This window comes from Heteronotia binoei, chromosome 10 (assembly GCF_032191835.1).
Source record: "Heteronotia binoei isolate CCM8104 ecotype False Entrance Well chromosome 10, APGP_CSIRO_Hbin_v1, whole genome shotgun sequence".
NCBI lineage: Eukaryota > Metazoa > Chordata > Lepidosauria > Squamata > Gekkonidae > Heteronotia > Heteronotia binoei.
In genome coordinates this window covers 84,046,604-84,066,754 of record NC_083232.1, presented here as the reverse complement: position 1 = coordinate 84,066,754, position 20,151 = coordinate 84,046,604, and the positions used below count along the sequence as shown (strand labels likewise).

Below are 20,151 nucleotides of genomic sequence, written 5' to 3'. Positions count from 1 at the left end.
GAGTCGAGGGAGCAGGAGGGGAGGGGGGGAAGAAGAACAGAGATTGGCTGGGAATTGGGGGAAAGCAGAAGTTTAAAATGGTGGTGTGGAAACGCAGGAGCTATAGGAAGTAGAACTGGGAAGCCTCACCCAAGAACACCTGAAAATACTGCAGCAGACCCTGACAGGAAGCACTGTGGGATGTCCGTATCCCCACAGGCTCTTCCCTTTGAATGCAGAAAGAGAACCCCAAACTCTAAATATGTTTTAAATAAATAAATTAAATGATAGTGTTTCCCACACAGGAACGGATTTCTGTGCTTTCCCCACAGCTGCATCTGCTGACACAGCATGGCGACCACAGGGTTTCCACATGGCAGGTTTGCCTGCATTTTCCCCTTCACCACTGCAAACAAGAAACTTTTTGTTTTAAGTTGGCAACCAACAAACCACCTTACAGCATTATAATAAGTGGAATCGTGAAACCTGCTTGAAGAAACATGTTGAAGCTGCCCATTTGTGGCTGTCATTGGTGCATGTTTTGATTGGAATGTTCGATACCTTAGAGACAACAAGATTTTTTTTTGGGGGGGGGAGGAGTATAAGTTTTCAGGTATCTGGCAAAGGGAGCTTTGACTCTTGAGGGCTTATTCAAAAAGTTTTGTTTGTCTCTAAGATGCTACTCAACTGAAATCTAGCTGTTCTACTGCTGGGCAACTTAGATACCCTCTGACACTATTGTTGAATGCAAGGGTGGAATTCTAGCAGGAGCTCCTTGGCATATTAGGCCGCACACCCCTGATGTAGCCAGTCCTCCAAGAGCTTACAAGGCTCTTTCTTATAAGCTCTTGGAGGATTGGCTACATCAGGGGTTTGTGGCCTAATATGCAAAGGAGCTTCTGCTAGAATTCCACCCTTGGGAATGTATTCTCCTTAAAATGTGTATACTGTAGAGTTGGTTTACAGGTGATTTCAATAGTCCAGAATACAGTAGTTAACAGGAAAATTGTGCATTGTCAGAAACAAGACTAACAGTAAGGGACCAGATGCAACACAAGGATCCCTTGGAATTACATCTCATCTCCAGACTACAGAGATCAGTTCCGCCTGGAAAAAATGCTTTGGAGGGTAGTCTGTATGGCATTGTACTCCACTGAGTTCTCTGTCCTCCATCCCCAAATCTCCATGGATTTCCCCACCTGGATCTGGCCACCTGTAGTATTGTAAACAACATCCCCCAGAAGTGACATTATCGTGTCAGTGACATCGGGGGCGACGCTCTGGTTTTTGGCTAAAACATCATGGTAAAATCAGCATCAAACCATAGAGTTTTGCCCCCAAATCAGAGGATCATCATGTGGTGACACTGCAGTTTAGGGGTGGGGATTTCCCCACAGACCAGATGGCCATTGGCAGGCAGAAGTCCTCAAACCTGGGGATCCCCTGCCCTGATCTGGGGAATGGCAACCCAGTTTGGAGCAGCTCATTCAAAATGGATGGCAAGATAAAGCCTCAGGAAGGATTTGGAGGGAGGAGTCTAGAACTTGAAAATGAGACTAGGTGTCCAGAGATTCCCAGAGAGGTGGTAATGTCACTTCCAGGTTTTTTCCTGAAAGTGAGATCATGCCATAGGTCCATTTTTAATTTTTCTCCTGCTGTTTTTCTGAGCTGGGGGCAGAGAATCCCCTTCCCACATCAGGAGATCTGGCAACAGAAGTGAGGATCATTCAAGACAAGGCATTTCATCAGATCCAAACTCCAAACTCTTGCACTTCCAAGAGTTTGGATCTGATGAAATGCCTTGTCTTGAATGTGAAGCTTAGATGAAGCTTTCAGTGAAAACTAGGTTTGAAAGTTCCGGAAGGGCTCATCTAGCTGCATGTTTGAAAATTCATATACTGCACATGAGAGAATTGGATTTGGACTAGAGTCTGGGAATTTCTTCTACTGCGGGAGTTGTGGATGTTTACCTGAGAAAATGAATGCGTGAATACTCTGAACTTTACCTGTTGGACTTAAAGGTTTTATGTCCCACTCTCTGTTGATTGTCGTGTTTTGTAATAATTTGCTGTGGTTTTGATCCTTTGAAAAATAATAATTGTATTGTTCCAAGTCATTAGAGTGAAATTCTATCACTTTAAAAGTACATTTGTAAACCTTACATGGAGGCGGTACCTTTTTTTCTCCTTGCCACATCAGGAGACTGGCAAGTGGCAAACCCAACTTTACCTCTGTGGAGATGCACAGAAGCAGGAGCTGAGGATGTCAAGTTGAGGTCTGGACAATACAGTGTGACATGCTCTAGGAAGCAGGATAGTGTAGTGGTTAGAGTATCAGACTAGAATATGGGAGACCCAGGTTCAAATCCTGGTTCCCACAGACCAAGAAGCTTAGTAGGTAGCCTGAGGCCACTCAACTCTCTCAACCTAATCCACCTCACAGGATTGTTGTGAAGATAAAATGGAGGAGGTGAAAATGATACGTGATGTCTTGGAGGAAGGGCAAGATAAAAATGTGGTAAATAAAAAAAATAGCTAGAAGCATACAAATATCTGTAATACTTAGTGGATTTTTATGGACAAAGCAGCACTTAACTGTCCACTATGTAACTGTAATGTGGTTCCAGAAGATGAACTTGTTGTGTGGACTTTAGGAATGCCAGACTCCTGGAGATCCCCCAGAATTACAGCTCATCTTCCGACTACAGAGATCAGTTCCCCTGGTAAAAAGGGGTGCTTTGGAAGGTGGACTCTGTGGCATTGTACCCCACTGAGGCCCCTGCCCTCCCCAGGCTCTGTCCCCAAATCTCCAGGAGCGTCCCATTCTGAATCTGATAACCCTAACCCGCCCATCCCCCGCCAGTGGCCAGGGGGGACTTGGCAACCCTAGGAGTGGTCCAGGGTCAGGTTGAAGGTGGGGTAAAAGCTGGTGAGGTCTTGGTGGAATGTCTCATAAGTCCAAGTGGTGGAAACATCATCAATAAATCTCAACTAGAAGAGAGCTGTTTATGGATAGGTGCAGAGGAAGTAAGTCAGCTGTGAATACTTTTGAGTAGCACGTATCATATGGATACGTGTGGTTGTGCTATCAACCTGAAAAGACAAGCTACTAACTTTTCTAGCACCTACTACTGCAGATGGAGTAGAAGAGACACACTGGAATAGAGACACCAGGAATCAAACTTGGATCCTTTTGCTTTAAAAGCATGTGCTATGATGATGAATCAGAACCCCACTCAAAGGGTGGGAAAGTCTGAGGCAAGCAGTTTCAAATATAGTTGACCCACTTCCTTTGATCACTTCAGTGCTTCACTCTCAGTTCCACCTAATACTCTCAGTAAGGAAGTAAGCACATTCCGGATATGAACCTGAGCTCTTGGGCATACGACAGGTCTCTGGCTGATCCTTTGTTTGTTATTTTGCATGAGATCTGGGCATCGCCTACACTTCCTCCCTTAATGTGAATTGGGCTTTCTAGGGCATGGTTTCAGTTCTTAAGAGTCTTCTCTGAGAGCCAGTATAGTGCAGTGGTCAGATTGTCGGTCTACAGCCTTGAACACCCAGGTTCTAGCTTCCGCTCTGCTTGCTGAGTGACTTTGAGCCAGTCACCCTTTCAGTCTAACCTACCTCACAGGGATGTTCTGAAGATAAAATGGAAGAGAGGAGAAGGCTGCACGCTGCTGTGTGTCCCTGTTGTGTAGAAAGACGGGGTGTAGATGAAGTAAATAAAATAACATGAAATGATGATGATGATTAAAGTGGCCGTAAGTGTATGCAGCCCTGAACCTGGATATGCCAGGCTAACCCAATCTTGTGAGATCAAGGAGGAGGAGGAGATTGGATTTATACACTATCCTTCACTCAGAGAGTGGCTTACAATCTCCTTCTCTTCTTCTCCCTGCAACAGACACCCTGTGAGGTGGGAGGGGCTGGGAGAGCTCTCAGAGAACTGCTCTTGAGATAACAGCTCTGTGAAAACTGCGACTGACCCAAGGTCACACCAGCAGGTGCATGTGGAGGAGTGGGGAATCAAACCCACGTCTCCCAGATTAGAGTCCACGCACTTAACCACTATACCAAACAGCAGGGTTGGCCCTGGCCAGTATTTGGATGGGAGACCTCCAAGGAATAACAGGGTCATGATGTGAAGGCAGGCAATGGCAAACCATCTCCGAACCTCTCTTGCCTTGAACGCCTCTCCAGGGTCACCATAAGTCAGCTATGACTTGACTGCACTTTCCACCATGGATGCATATGCAATGTGGGCAGGAAATTCCACCAATAAGATGGGTTCTTAACCTCATTGGGGTAACCAGACATCAGCCTTTCCTTCCAACTGGTTCCTAGAAAAAACTATCTTCCCACCTAGCAAAAAACAAACAGACAACAAAAAAGTGTGCTCTTTAAAATATATATAACAATATTTTACAGTATTGCCTACCCAAAACGGTTTCAGTCTTTGAATGAAATAAAAAGTGAGTTAACTTTTCCATATTATTGCACAGAAAGCAGGCAGTAGCTGTTCTCCTCAGAAAAAGTGAGTTAACTTTTCCATATCATTGCACAGAAAGCAGGCAGTAGCTGTTCTCCTCAGAAACAAACGGTAGACAGACTGGAATCCAGTTGATATACATTAGCCATGAGGTAGGATGAGAAGGTTTGAGAAAGCTTTACAGTAGTGCTTCCTAGCTGTGAATAAAAGGCAAAGTAGGAACAGACATCGAGGATCTTTCAACAAATGTAATTTAAGGGGTTCACTTTCAGGGTTGTGTTTTTTTTTTGGAGGGGAGGGGGTCAGCCTGACAAACATTTACTGAGATCTGACCAGCTACTGAGCAACAACTGGCAGCTGTCTCCCTGCAGTTGGGCCATGATGGCAAACGGCGTGGGGGAGGACTCTGGGAACCAAGTGAAGCATGCTTGAGTCTCGCACAAAATCGAACCTGGAGTGAGTGTGAGACTGCCTGTCTTGCCTTTTACTAGGCACTGAGTTGACACCATTTTCCATAAGGTGTCAGATAATAAAATAGCCCTTTGCCAAGACAAATAGTTTCCAGAACTGGGGGAGACCCTTGGGAAGGGCTGCAACTGCAGGTGGCTGAAATGCAGGGGGGGGAAGCAAGGAGAAAGGAGGAAAAAGAAGCAATTGAGATTTCACAAAGCAGATCTGGAAAAGACACCAAGATTGGGAGTTTTCAGGAAAGATTGCTGATAATTCTAACAACCATATGGGATTTTTTTAACATCATGCAAAGCCTCCAGCTTTTTCTCTGCAGAATAAAGGACTATTCTTCTTATGGAATATATAGGTCTTAAACATCTGAATTATGGGATGGTGAGCCAGATATCAAAATAGGATTTTTAAGCCAAGCTCCTGGTACTGTACACCTTGGACTCAGGGTGCCTGAACTTGGCGGGGTGTGTGTGTGTGTTCCTCTGTCGGGATGGAGATCACCATGCAGCAATGGGTGATAGAACCTGACCTTATGCATAATAGTCGACAGATAATTAATTTTGACCCCTCCATTCGGAACCTTATCTCTGTTTTGTTTTCCTTAACTTCTGTTAGCTTTCTGCTGTGTTATGTAAAAGATATAGGGTTGGATCCAGCCAGCTTTTTAACTTAGTCTTGTAAAATTCCCCTGCTTACTACAGCCCTTATTCCCCATGAGATGAGATTTATACATGGAGATCCCATTATTCTCATCATAACCTTTTGTGGAGGGTCAGCATTCCTTTTTCACCTGCAGAAAAGTTGGTTCCTTCTTTCATCTGCAGAAAAGTTGATGGGAAGTCCCCCAAAATAGGTGCTACTGGACTCCAACTTTGTTCTATTGCTTCAGACCAACACAGCTGCTCACCTGGATCTGTCTACATAGCTGCTGCCAGTGAGCAGCAAGTTTTACATGGTGGCAGCAATGGCTGATAGTTAGCAATCTACAGGTATATAACTGCTAATTGGCAGCAGTATCCTGATGTCATCAGCTCATGCAGTTCAATCACTTGCCACATAACTTGCCAGTTCAATCACTTGCCACATAAAAGAGACCCAGTTTGGTGTAGTGGTTAAGTGTGTGGACTCTCATCTGGGACAACCGTGTTTGATTCCCCACTCCTCCACTTGCACCTGCTGGGATGGCCTTGGGTCAGCCATAGCTCTGGCAGAGGTTGTCCTTGAATGGGGAGCTTCCATGAGAGCTCTCTCAGCCCCACCCACCTCACAAGGTGTCTGTTGTGGGGAAAGGAGATTGTAAGCCGCTCTGAGGCTCTGATTCAGAGAGAAGGGTGGGGTATAAATCTGTGGCCTTCTTCTAACTGCATGATACTGACCCAGACATTTTATGCCACCACTACACTTTGCTCTCTAGTAAGGGTGAAAGTCCCTCTTGCCCTCAGTTTTCAGCAGAGACAATCAAGTACTATTCACTGTTTGTAAAGCTCACAAAAGCTAGAGAATTACATTGGTTTCATAGCAGTCAAGCTGCTTAGGGGGCATTTGGGGATCATTTGATCCATTTAAGTAAAAAGTAAAAGGTAATTCAAAAGTGTGTGGGGGGGGGGGTGGGGGGGAATCTGTCTATTTTGGTATCTCCTGTCCAGCTACTGGTGACAGGGTGAGGAATGATCCGAAGAGACAGAACTTAAGTCTGGATTTCAGGTTTTCTAAAGTGAGGATCAAAAGCAGGAAGCCACAGGCCAGATCTAATCCCCTGAGGAATGCTGACTCTCCTTTTTTCCCCAAGTCGCAACTTTAGAGGCGAAGGAGGTGTGGAGAAAGTGATGTGTGTGGGAACAGAACATGCAGGCAAACCTTTTTGGTATTGTGACCCATACGTACCTCCTCGCACCTGCTTGCTCCTTGAAGATGATCTTGCTGAGCCATTTATTGATCAGGAAAATTTAGTTCTATCCTTTACAATTATGTACTGGATCTTGTTATGGCTTAAGCCTTCTACACACACACACGCACTAAATTAGCTGGGCACTTGCAGTTTTGAATTAGGATTGCAATGCATTCCAGTTTATTTATTTTTCAGCCATCGACCTCTCATCTGGTTCTGCATGGGTAAATCTTAAGGACTTCAGAAGGCCTGATGTATTAATAGTGGAGTGCAGGGTTGCATCCCTTAGGCTAGGTATGCTGAGAACTTTGTGGTGGCCATAGCTTGTTTGAAGTTCCTCCATTTACGCATGAGGCAGATTCGTGATAGGATCACCTTGATGTTCCCTGGTGAAATCTGTCTCAAGCATAACACTATGCCAAACAGCCTTGTACTTTTGCACAGTAGTTGATCGGTCACTGTGCCTTTTCTCAGCCTAAGAACAAAGCAATTTTATTTATTTAGTGGGTTTTTAAGGATTGGGCTTTTAATTATTTTATACTGTTTTATTTTTTCTGCATTGGTTTGTGAGGGAGCTTGGACAAATTCTTCGGGAAAGTGGCATATTTTTTAAAAGAATAAAAATAAGTATTCCCTGTGGTCATGGTTATTAAGTGGAGCAACTTGTATAAATAAGGCATTATTACAGTTTGCCCCCTTATTGTACGTGCCCACACCATCAGACACAACTTTTAAATTGCCAGCATTGAATAGAGTACATTGCATGGTTTTTATGCCAGTGTGAGTGAGCAACAGCTATTTGAGAAGAAGAGATTGGATTTATACCCTGTCCTTCACTTGGAGTCCCAGAGCAGCTTACAATCTCCTTTCCTTCCTCTCCCCACAACAGGCACACTATGAGGTAGGTGGAACTGAGAGAGCTCTTCGAGAACTGCTCTTGAGAGAACAACTCTGTGGCTGACCCAAGGTTATCCAGCAGCTGCATGTGGAGTAGGGATGGGTACAAGCTGGGGAAAATAGTGGTTCATTTCTTTTCATGATTTGTTTGATTTCTGACCCAGTTCATGTTTTGTTGGCTAGTTTGGTTCAGGAGGTATAAAACTCAACAGGAATCTTCAGCAAGCTCTCCTCTACCTCCCCTCCATGTTTGGTGAAGATTGGATTTGGAATGTCCAAGTTATAGTCCTCCAAAGCAGGTGCCCGCAGGAAAGCTCGGCTTCAGGTCTCACAACAACTCTTCACGCTACAGAATGGGAGTTCCGTGATCCCAGAGCTGCCAATCAAGCTTCTATGGGTGTTTCTAGGCCTCCCAGAAGTCCACCCACAGCATTGCTTGGAATTGATGAAATCAGGTCTGGACTGATTCAGAACAAACCACAAATTGGCCCGATCCATGCATGAATTGTGATTCGTGGCTCAGTGTGTGTCCATGTGGAAGAGTGGGGAATCAAACACAGTTCTCCCGGATTAGAGTCTGCGCACTTAATCACTGCACCAAACTGGCTCTCAAACTGATCACCAGGATGGATGGCAAAATAAGCTGAGTTTGTGAGTGAACATGAAAGGCATGCAGAGACTCCTATGTACAAGGCTGGCACTAGGGAGTCATCAAGGTAGGCTGTTGCCTAGGGCAGCCTCTGGCCACAGGGGCGACAGGTGTCCCCTCCCCACATGTGCCACCTGAGGGAAGAATCTTTGCCAGAGTGAGCAGCTTCCCTTCACAAACTAATGGCAAGATGCGCTTTACAAAAATCAAACCATGCACCCTTCCAAGCTGCTGGCGGGGGGGATCAGCTCTGGAGCTCCCCTATTGCCTTCCTGCATAAGATATCCATTGTTGGGGAGAGAGAGGGGGAGAAACTGAGTGCTGCCTTCACTTCTGCCACTGTGGCTGCTTCCGCCTTCATGACGCGGCGTGCGAAGGGGGACTGGTGCAGAGCAGAGAAACACTCTTAGCAGCAGCTCCTGGCTCTGATAGCTCTGAGAGGAGAAGAGGAAAAGAAAAGGCGGGAAGAGCGATTCCCAACTTGCCATGCTGATCACAGTGCATAATGCTGAGGGGAGAGAAATCCCTTTCCCCAGCCTTGTTGGGCTTCCAAGGAGAGAGGGGGAGAGCGCCAAGCTGAGAACACCCCCCACCACCACCAGCAAGAGGGAGACAGATTCACATGGGGGCAGAGCCTGGCTGACTCCTGCCTCCTCGTCATCAGCAAGCCCCCCTGCATGGGAGCAGAAGTGAGGCAGCGGCCATGGAAATGTGCCCTTGCTCACACAGGGCTCTGCCAGGCAAGCGCCTGGCTCATCTTCCTGCCCTTTTGGCTTCCAAACCCAGACTTCAGCCAAATTGGGCTTGCAGTGAGGGATGGCATCTCTTCTGCTTCCACTAAATCTCACTTTGCTTCCTGGTAGTTTAGTGCCCACCTCCTCCCCCCAGTTTTTCACAGTCACAACAGCCCTGTTTAGCCTGAAAGATAATGAATGGACCAAGGTTGCCCAGCTATGCCCAGGGGTGTGTGGGGATTTGAACCCAGAGCCTCCTGGCCTTATCCCTCTAGGCAGCACTGACTTGTTTCTTTAAAAGATGCACGCACACACACAAATGGGCACATGGTGATTTTGTGGAGGAGAGGTGACGTCAATCAGCAGCAGCTATTAGGTACCAGGGCTCAGTGGAACTTCTATGTTCAGAAGTACTATATCTGAAAATGAGGGGGCTGTGGGTCAACAACAGGGGAATTCTCTGGCAAGCATCTCACTCCACTGGAACAAATGCGCTCCAGAAAAAGCAGTTTGCCTTGCATCACATGGAGATATCTCCAAGAATGTCTCCAACCAGAACTGGTAATGTTTCTGGCCTGGCCCAATTGCCATTCCCATGTCTTGCTTGCTGATTTTTTTGGGTAAGAAGATGTCTCTTCAAGGAGTAATTTGCTGACACAAGAATCTAGTGCTTGTTTCAGATTTATCTGGGACTATTTTACTTTCCCAGATAAAATAGTCCCAGATAAATCTGAAACAAGCACTAGATTCTTGTGTCAGCAAATTACTCCTTAAAGAGTAACTATTTTACTTTGCAGATGAGCCCTGTGACACAGAGTGGTAAAGCTGCAGTACTGCAGTCGGAGCCCTCTGCTCATGACCTGAGTTCGATCCCCAGCAGAAGCTGAGTTTTCAGGTAGCCGGCTCCAGGTTGACTCAGCCTTCCATCCTTCTGAGGTCGGTAAAATGAGTACCCAGCTTGCTGGGGGGTGAAGTGTAGATGACTGGGGAAGGCAATGGCAAACCACCCCGTAAAAAGTCTGCCGTGAAAACTTTGTGAAAGCAACGTCACCCCAGAGTCGAAAATGACTGGTGCTTGCACAGGGGACTACCTTTACCTTTATTTTACTTTCGATGGTTGTTATATCTATGTAGGAAGTCACACTATTGGAAATAAACAGGGCTTTTTTTGAGCAGGAACACACAGGAATGCAGTTCCAGCTGGCTTGGTGTCAGGGGTGTGTGACTAATATGCAAATGACTTTCTGCTGAGCCTTTTCTACAAAACGCCATGTGAAACAATGGTGACATCACCACCGGCCCTGCCTATGTAGAAAGTCTCAACTCAATAATTCCATTTCCTTCCCCAAGCATTTGTTCAGGTCTTCTACAGAGGAACAAAGATGAGATACATGCAGGGCTTTTTTTGAGCAGGAACGCACAGGAACACAGTTCCGGCTGGCTTGGTGTCAGGGGGTGTAGACTAACATACAAATGAGTTCCTGCTGGGCCTTTTCTACAAAAAAGCCCTGCGCGGAACAACTGTGACATCACAGGGTGTGGCCTAATATGCAAATGAATTCCTGCTGGGCTTTTTCTACAAAAGAAGCCCTGGATACATGACTTCTAAGCAATTAGTTGTGATGGTTGAGGTATTCAGATGAAAGAAGCCAAAATCCTCTTGTGCTTGGCCTAGTCTTCCTGATGCAATTTTCATGATTTCCTTTTCATGAAGTTTCCAGCTTGACTGTAGCCATTGAAAGCCAAGCAAATGGTTCATGTTGGTTGTTAGCTAATTACCTCTCCCCCATTCTTCCCTCACCCTCTCCATCACTGATGGATTCCAGAAGATTTATAACATACCTTTGCTTGAGGACTGAAGTTCAAATGGCTGAGGAAATGCAAGTCTGCCGAGCAGTGGAATCCACAGCCTAACCCCAGCAAAGCATTTTGTTTATAAATAGAAAGAGAATTTCCTAATAACAAGAGGCAGATGTGAAACATTTTGATTCATTTCAAATGTTCTCTGTCTCACCCACGGAATGGGAAGGTCAGGAAAAATGGACAAAGCAGCTTTATTTCTATCCTTGAGGGTCACATTAACATATATTGGTATATGTGTTTCCCCCCCTCCCTGAAGCTTGTGGGCTGACCGCAAAATGGTTGGAAGCAAATTTGAAACTTAAATCTCCAAAGCATGTATATATATATACATAACATTTCCTGATATTTGGTAACAGTCTTCTTTAATACTATAAAGATCCAGAATAATAAACTTAAAGAACAGAGATGGTGCAATGATCATGTAACATAGCTTCCTAATTATCTTTTCCCTTTCAGTATTAGAAAATAGCAAATGTTGACAAATACCGTTTGTATGGCTTCAGTAGGTCCATGGACTGTTCTGGCGATTGCTATATCTGTGGGCGAGTTTGTATAGGGTGTGTGGGTAAATCTGTCTTACAGGCTTAAAAAGGGCAAGGTAAAAGGTAAAAACCCTGTGCAAGCACCAGTCATTTCTGACTCTGGGGTGACGTCACATAACGACATTTTCACGGCAGACTTTTTATGGGGTGGTTTACCACTGCCTTCCCCAGTCATCTACACTTACATAAGATATATACCTTAGGTAAGATATTAAAATGCCTTCTCCTAAAGGTGTCCCACCTGACATCTACCAAACCCCATTCTTTTTGAACACTGACTTGCGCTATGTGGAATGGGCTTCGTGAGGAAACTGCATGAGGTTTAGCATCCTTTAGAGCACAAGTCCCTGTGAGGTAGGTGTGGCTGACAGAGCTCTTTCAGAAACTGCTCTTGAGAGAACAGCTCTGAGAAAACTTGTGACTGGCCCAAAGTTGCCCAGCAGCTGCATGTGGAAGAGTGGGGAAGCAAACCCAGTTCTCCAGATTAGAATCTACCACTCTTAACCACTACATCAACGTGGAGAACATAAGAACATAAATGAACATAAGAACATAAAAGAAGCCATGTTGGATCAGGCCAATGGCCCATCCACTCTGTGTCACATAGTGGCCAAAAAACCAAGTGCCATCAGGAGGTCCACCAGTGGGGCCAGGACACTAGAAGCCACTAGAAGATGGAGGTCTTCCATCCTGATATTACCCAGGGATGACCCTGTTTAGCATCTGAGATCTGACAAGATCAGACTAGCTTGGGTATAAATACATAAAGGGGGGGGGAGGGATAAAGACATAAATAAATTGGTCAAAAGCTGTACAACTAAAGTTGCCAACTCTGGGTTGGGAAATACTTTGAGATTTTGGGGGTGGAGCCTGGGGAGGGCAGGGTTTGGGGAGGGGAATGAGGTGAGGTATAATGCCATAGAGTCCACCCTCCAAAGCAGCCATTTTCTCCAGGGAAACGGACAACGGAGATCAGTTCTAATTCCAAGAGCTCTCCAGGTCCCATCTGAACATTAGCAACCTTATATGCAGGCCTCTAGGTTATCTCTGGTGGATGGAGTCTACAGAGACTCCCATTATTCTGTAAACAACAGAGACAGGGCTGAGTCCTCAGTTGCTGATACAATGCAATGTTGTATATGGAAGTGTATATATTCAAAAGCATAACTGGTGTTCTGTGTGAGACAGTGGGAAAACTGATCAAACCCTCCACGTTTTTTTAAACTTAAGAGCAGTCATGGAGGGCAGTGAGTCAGAAGGGAAACACTGACTTCTGGCTCAGAGTTATTGTAAACTTGCCTCTGCTTTATCACAGGAGATCTGTAAACTCTGCACGAAAGACCTACACTTTTCTCTGGAAACCTTTTTGATTATCTATGCCTAGGCTTTGTAGCTTCTATTGTCTTCTTTGTACGGCTTTTCCTTGCCATGGTTTTGGGTGCCGTGTGCTCTTCCCTGAATATACAATATTTAGTTATCTTTCCAGCACTGAATCTACCGGAGCCTTGGAGTGCCTTCAAAGGTGGAAGATTTGCTGCTATGGACCAAATTCTTGATGGTCTTTTCAGCTCATGGGCCACAGCCATTATAGCTGTCCATGGGTTGGGGCTACAGATACACTTTGAAGCTTTAGCAGAGCCTGCCTTTTACAGCAGTCAGCCTGCCTTCTGTTTTCTTACATGAAGCTTTGTTTTAAGGCATGAGTCTTCCAGATTCTTCACCCCAAAACTGATGTACAATTACTTCACCTGTAGAAAGCTCTCTTTCCCATTCAAGGTGAAAGAGCCTTCTCAGTATAAGTGACATGGTTTGCCCCTGCAGTGAGTGTCAAAACTGAATGAGTGTCAAAATCCCAGACCTCTGCTATTAGTCTCTGGCCCATCCATGGTTGAAATGAAATGGAGTGTTGCTAAACAAATGCCTGCTGCAAAGTCTTTCCTGTGGAAATCCACAGAGGAAGTCATGAATTTCTCTGATTTAAGTAAAGTTAGAACATGTAGAGAATAATCAAGATGTGTGCAATGAATGCAATGCAATACTGTGTATACTAAACACATAACATCTAATTAGTGCCAAGTGTGTAAACCGCAGAAGGGAGCTCCTGCCCTTAAATACTGATTTCCATGCTGATGCGCTGCTTTACAGTGAGCTTGTCTATTGGGCGTGACTTTTATTTATTTGCAATACTTATATCCAGCTTTTCTGCCTTGAATTGGGGCTCACTAAGGCGCAGCTATTTATTTATTTTAAAAAATAACAAGCTGAGCTTCAGTGAACTTCCAAGTCCAATTCAATACGGAGTGTGTTACTCAAAACTAAAGCTGTTTAGGAGCAAATAAAGCATGTGTCTTTCCTCACAGTTATACACCGAGTTCCTTTACGAATGGAGACCCATGGACAACTTTGTGCCTCTTTTGGTCATAACTCAGTATTGAACCAAATACTGAAACTTGCTGCTTGTATCCAAAGTACTGTGATTGGTTGACCGTACAGCAGTGGAGCAATGTAGGAATTACTGTTTTTTACAGGTTGCTTTTAGCGCTTGTTAGATGCCATCACTTATATACAGTGTACTTACAATGCAATGCTATGCAGAGTTACTCCAGTCTGAGTAACTAGACTAACTTGGTTTAAGATTGTGCCATCTGTCGATTTAACAGGTTGGATCTTCCAGTAATGCCAGCACTCCTTGAAGAGCATCCTGAGCTCATTGGAGGAACGGAGGGGTGCCAATGCTCTAAAAAGGTAGGAGGGGCTCCCCCACTTGCCGAAGTCTCTTTGTGTGGAAGGAAATATTAGCATAGTGTAACAAGCCCATAGTATCCAGCCCAAAGGATGCATCTTGGTTCTTTCCTCCCTTTCTGCTTTAGCATGTTTCTGAGGGATACCTGTTCTATATTTTTTCAGCATTGTTGGTGGAAAGTTGCAGCCAACTTCTGGCAACCCTGTAGGGTGTTCAAGGCAAGAGACAAACAGGTGATTTGACATTGCTTGCAACAGATGTGAGGGTGATCTGGCTGTGACATCTGCCTCCCCATTGATTGCCAGGGTTGATTCGGCTGATCTGGCTGGCTAGGCAGGTGTCCCCTACCTCCCTCACCGCTCCATGTGCATCTCTCCCGAAGCTGCATGCTTGGTGGAAGAGGACGACCATCCCAGGTAGAAGGAGTATACCATTCTTTGGTCAAGGATATATGATAGCTGTACTCCCCTGCTAGATCTTCCAGACAAACCAAACATTGCTTGCTTCTGTGGAGCAATCAATGGTCTCCCATTGTACTTGCACAAAATCCTGCCAAGTTCTTCTAAAAGTATCTTCTATATTTTTTTGAGGAGGAAGCTGTCTTCTGCATGCAGCTGCCTTATATACCAGATGAGACCATTGGTCTATTAATGTCAGCATTGCTTGAGTGACTGACAGCAGCTCTCCAGGGTCTCAAGTAGAAGTCTTTTGCATCACCTGTTACCTGGTCCCTTTAACTGGAGGTGCTGGGGACTGAACCTGGGATCTCCTGCATATAAAGCTGGTGTTCTACCATGAAGTCATGGCATCATGTGGACCTTGTTTATTTTTACTTATTATACTTTGATCATACTGTTCTGTGGGCAGGGGTCATCTTGTAGAAAAAGAAATGCTGGAGCTCATTAGCACAACTCATTTGCATATGCCACACACCCCTGATATCACTGGTAGGTGAACTAAATAATACTCAGCATCTACCTTAAAATTTCTTGAATTATAATCGTCATAATAAAACTTTATTCCCATCGTACTTTTAAAATGACTTTCTCTTATGTGGCCGCAGTGGCATGATGAAGATTTCCATTTGTCTCCTTTATATATATTGGTTATTTTCCGTTTTTGTGGGGGGACATATTGTAAAGTGTGTCAAATCTTTACAGCAAAATTCTCACGGGGGGTTGAACGATGGAACCCAGAAGCAAGTATTGGGGGGAGGGAGATAAGAAAGAAAGAACACAATAAGATTTAGAAGTTCCGGAGCTCCACTCCTTTGAGCTCCTGCCCAAAACGAAGCCTGTCTGTGGGAAACCTCAGAGTGGTTCAAATCTGCTACCTCAATCAAACTGTAACATCTGACCATTTTTCTCAGACTCTTCAGTTTCACTGAATGTACTTTGCATGTGAAAAAGAAACATTATTTCCAGTTGGTTGGTGGTATCCTAACATGCGGTGCCCTGATTCATGTTATAAATAATCACATTGTAAAAACCTGCTCTTGTTGATTCACAGCAGATTTAGAATGTTTGGATACCGAACTATGAATCCGAAAGGGCAAAACTTTCACACTTCCAAGCAAATTTTGCAAACTTAAAACAGAGCTTCAAATTCAGAACGTATGAAATGCAGTTGACATGTACTTGTGCGAGGATGGATTATAAGACATCTGGTCTAATTTCAGGCATTGCTTTTAGAGCCTGACATTTCCCATTGTGTTTCCATAACAATATTCTGCAGCCCCGGAAATTACATTAACGCAGTAGTTCCGACTGCTAGGTCAGGGCTAGTGGGATGTGAACATGGAGCGAACTCCTCTGCTAGTCTTAGCATGAAGGTAAACTGCATGTGTGTAATAACTGAATAGTACTTGAACAATCCGATTGGCTGAGGGTATGACTTAGCAGCAGGTGTGCCATCTTCAGCCTCTGCAGCCTTTTAAACGTATCGCTTGGTCCTTTCGCGAAGGCTGCTAATAGATTGTATAATTGCAGCAAAACTCAACAGGCCATGCCTTGTTGAACCATAATCACACTTATCAAGTAGCAAATTGTACTTGGCCTTAAGATCACTGTCTGCCAATATACCCAAGGAAGGCAATTATTAAAACGCAACAAGTACCCTGATGTGCCTGATTGAGTGTTGTGTATGTGCGCCTGCCGAGCCGTGGAACAACCTGGCAGATAATTAACAAGCCTCCCGTGCATCTCCAAAGCCAAATTTTTAATCTTTGCTTTTTTTTTTTAAACTGTGCTTGCTCACATATTATCCTGAAGTCTTCTCTCTCTTTTCAGCTCTTGGTTTTAGCTGAGCTTGGTGTTTGCAGTGAGCATGGTTGAGGGATTGGAGGGGGCAATGAAAACTGCCTGAAATTCCAAGGGGAAAGGGTAGGATAAACATTTTAAAAATCCTTGATTTTTATAAAGAATTTGCATTTCTGGAGAGAAAATCACTGGTAGAAGAAAGAGATAACTTTTTCCAGTTAACTTTTCATATTGCTAGTATTCTTTCAGTTCAGCAAGTCTGGCTTGTACTATTTTGGTACTCAAAAGTGGAATGAACACTCTGTGACTTGAATAGCCCAGGCAAGCTTGATCTCATCAGATCTTGGAAGCTAAGCAGGATCGACATTGGCAAGTACTTGGATGGAAGACCTCCTTGGAATACCAGGGAGGACAGGAAAAGGAAAGGTCCCCTGTGCAAGCACCAGTCATTTCCGACTCTGGGATGATGTTGCTTTCACAACGTTTTCACGACAGACTTTTTACGGGGTGGTTTGCCATTGCCTTTCCCAGTCATCTACACTTTCCCCCCAGCAAGCTGGGTACTCATTTTACCAACCTTGGAAGGATGGAAGGCTGACTCAGCCTCGAGTCGGCTACCTGAAAACCCAGCTTCCACAGGGGATCAAACTCAGGTCATGAGCAGAGCTTAGAAGAAGAAGAATTGCAGATTTATACCCTGCCCTTCTCTCTGAATCAGAAACTCAGAGCGGCTTACAATCTCCTATATCTTCTCCCCCCACAACAGACACCTTGTGAGGTGGGTGGGGCTGAGAGAGCTTTCACAGCAGCTGCCCTTTCAAGGACAACCTCTGCCAGAGCTATGGCTAACCCAAGGCCATTCCAGCAGGTGCAAGTGGAGGAGTGGGGGAATCAGACCCGGTTCTCCCAGATAAGAGCCCACACACTTAACCACTACACCAAACTGGCTCTGCAGTACTGCAGCTTTAACACAGAGGAAGGCATTATTCAGCCACCTCTCTTAATATTCTCCAGGACTCCAATAGAGGTCAGTTACCAGAGGTCACCATGACTTCCAGGTGCACACAAACACACACACACATGCACATATAAATGCAAAAAAGTGGAATTAACCCCTTCTTTCATTCCAGAAAAAAATCAGAACTAATATGGACAACTTGGAAGCATGGTTGAGGGTGGTGCACAAAAAAGACAATGATTGTAGGTAGCTCAGTTGCTCTACTGAGAACAAAACCCCAAAATCATGGTTTTATAAAGACGAACCAAACTGTTACAGAGGTGCTTTATTTATTTGCTTAATCCTAATATAACAACATGACACTGTTGTTTTTCATAGGAAAAAAATCTCCTGTTCCTTTTTGTCCTATCCTTCTTTACAGTGTTCTCTAAATTCATACCTGCTGTTTACCTATAAAGCACCTACAAGTGTTGTTCAGATGTTATGTGAAGCAAGTCTATCTAGCAGCTTGGCCAGTCTTCATTTCCTGTTGGTTCTTGCATTGATAGATTTCAGACATCATTATGGACTATTTCTTTGGTTTGGTGGATGATTAGATTGGCACGATAACCTGTCTGTTTACAAGTGAGGAGCTTTCCTCTCTCAAGGCTAGTATGTCTTACTGTGCTCTTGCTTCCCCCACCCTACCCTGGTTCTTCTCCATTAAATATCATGGGCAGCCTAAATAACCCAGGCTAGCCTAATCTCATCAGAGCTTGGAAGCTAAGCAGGGTGGGCCATTGTCAGATGGGAGACTTCCAAAGAAGACCTGGGTTGCTTTGCAGAAGAAAGCAATGGCAAACATCCTCTGCTAATCTCTTTCCTTGAAAATCCCATGGTTTTTGGATTGACCTGAGTCGGTTGCAACTTTTGACAGCACTCAATTATTAGCAGCTATCATGGACATATTCCTTCTGTGTCTGATCTACAGAAAATATGTTTCTTGTGGTTCAGTCATGGCTCTGTAATGTCAGCCGCTGTATGATGCATGTGTTCATTCCAGCTTGTTTGCTCATTAAGTGGCCAATGTGGCTACCACTAAATGTTACCAGCTTGCAAAATCACCAGGTTGGAATGAATTGTATGATCAACATGCTGTTTGGTAGAGTTCTTCCACCGAGGATCTGTTTTAATTGCAGATGTGCTAAAATGTCATTTGGATGGTGGTGTTAGAACTCACGCCTGTTCTGAGTCCAAGCAGTGTGGACTCCTAGCAACTCAGTAAACACACCACAACCGTTACCCCTTGCTCTAAGGATGCTGACAACTTCAACTTCCTCTCACTTGTATATGGGAGTTCCAGTTCAAGCATTTTTCAGCAGCCTGTCGTCAGTGTCAGCGGGGATGCACTTGGATGGTGCTAGCTGTAATCAACATTTTGTAGGTCAGAATCCTCTCCTCGCCCCTCCACATATAATCTCTTTAAAAGCAGGAATTTCTGCTTGGAGTTAGGTGCTTGAATTACAAGTATTTGGCAATGTCTTTCAAGTTGGCCAAATATTCTCTTTTTTCATTGCAATGTTCTGTTCTTGGAATCGTTTGATCTTGGCATTTCTCATCATCATAGGGAAAATAATCATTAGCATATGAATTTTTAAACGACTGTTGGCTTATTTGGAGACCTCCCCCCCTGCAAATTCCATTCCGATCCTCTTAGAATTGTTCCTCAATGGGAGATAGATTGATCGATGATGCATCTGGAACTTTTCTCCACCTTTTTCTGAACATGGCCTTCATTTTGTTTGTCTAGGAAAAAAAACAACTACTGCTTTCTCCAAAATCTACATTATTAATAGTCATACAATTATTTCTCAGAGGATATGTCAACATAAAAAAAACCCACAATTGTTGAGGCTCTGTAAAGCTAAGCAGTAACAGATGCAAATCATGTAATAATGGTTTTAATATGGAATGTTGACTGCCTGTGAACTTCTTTGCAACTGGCTGAGTTGCTGTGGTGTTGTGGAATGTTTACAAACATTATAACTTTTGCCAGTAGTGAAGGACATTCTGTCACATAATGGTGACAAGCAGTGAAAATATTCAGTCAAGGAGTTGGATGTTGAAAGCGGATTCATGGCACAGGAGAGATAAGCTGTAGAAATAAAAAAAAGGAAGTTCCTGCAGATTTGATACATGGATGGAGGGGACCACTGAGCATTGACAAATAGACCTAGGTTTAAATAGTTGAAATTACATTATCTTTTCCTTACCAGGGGGAGCTTCCCTTTGAAATTGCCATTTGATACTGCCAAGCTTAGTCCTATCCAAGCTCAAGAGATCATACTGTTTTCAGAAAGGTGAAAGGGGATGCATTAGGATTTTTGTTGCTTGTGGTGTGCACACATGACTGTGTTGGGGTAAGATGACTCAGTGTGCCTGGAAATTGGGGGTGGGGACTCTGCCTGGCTCTAGATGCAGGACTTTTTTTGTAGAAAAAGCCTAGTAGGAACTCATTTGTATATTAGGCCACATCCTCTGACATCACCATTGCTTCACACAGAGCTTTTTGTTAGAAAAAGCCCAGCAGGAACTCATTTGCATATTAGGCCACACCCTCTGATGCCAAGCCAGCCGGAACTGTGTTCCTGTGTGTTCTTGCTCAAAAAAAGCCTTGTCTAGATGTGTTTATGTGCTATCTTCTTGAT

The 20,151-nt window shown here is 44.3% G+C and overlaps 1 protein-coding gene across 1 annotated transcript in view; it reads left to right on the top strand.

The window, feature by feature from the left end:
* The window catches only part of GLI3 (GLI family zinc finger 3), a 580,106-nt gene that overhangs the window by 44,804 nt on the left and 515,151 nt on the right, over nucleotides 1-20,151 (top strand). Inside the window, exon 3 of the mRNA XM_060247667.1 lies at nucleotides 14,166-14,250. The gene's annotated coding sequence lies outside the window, so the exon portion shown is untranslated. The remainder of the gene's footprint in view (nucleotides 1-14,165; nucleotides 14,251-20,151) is intronic.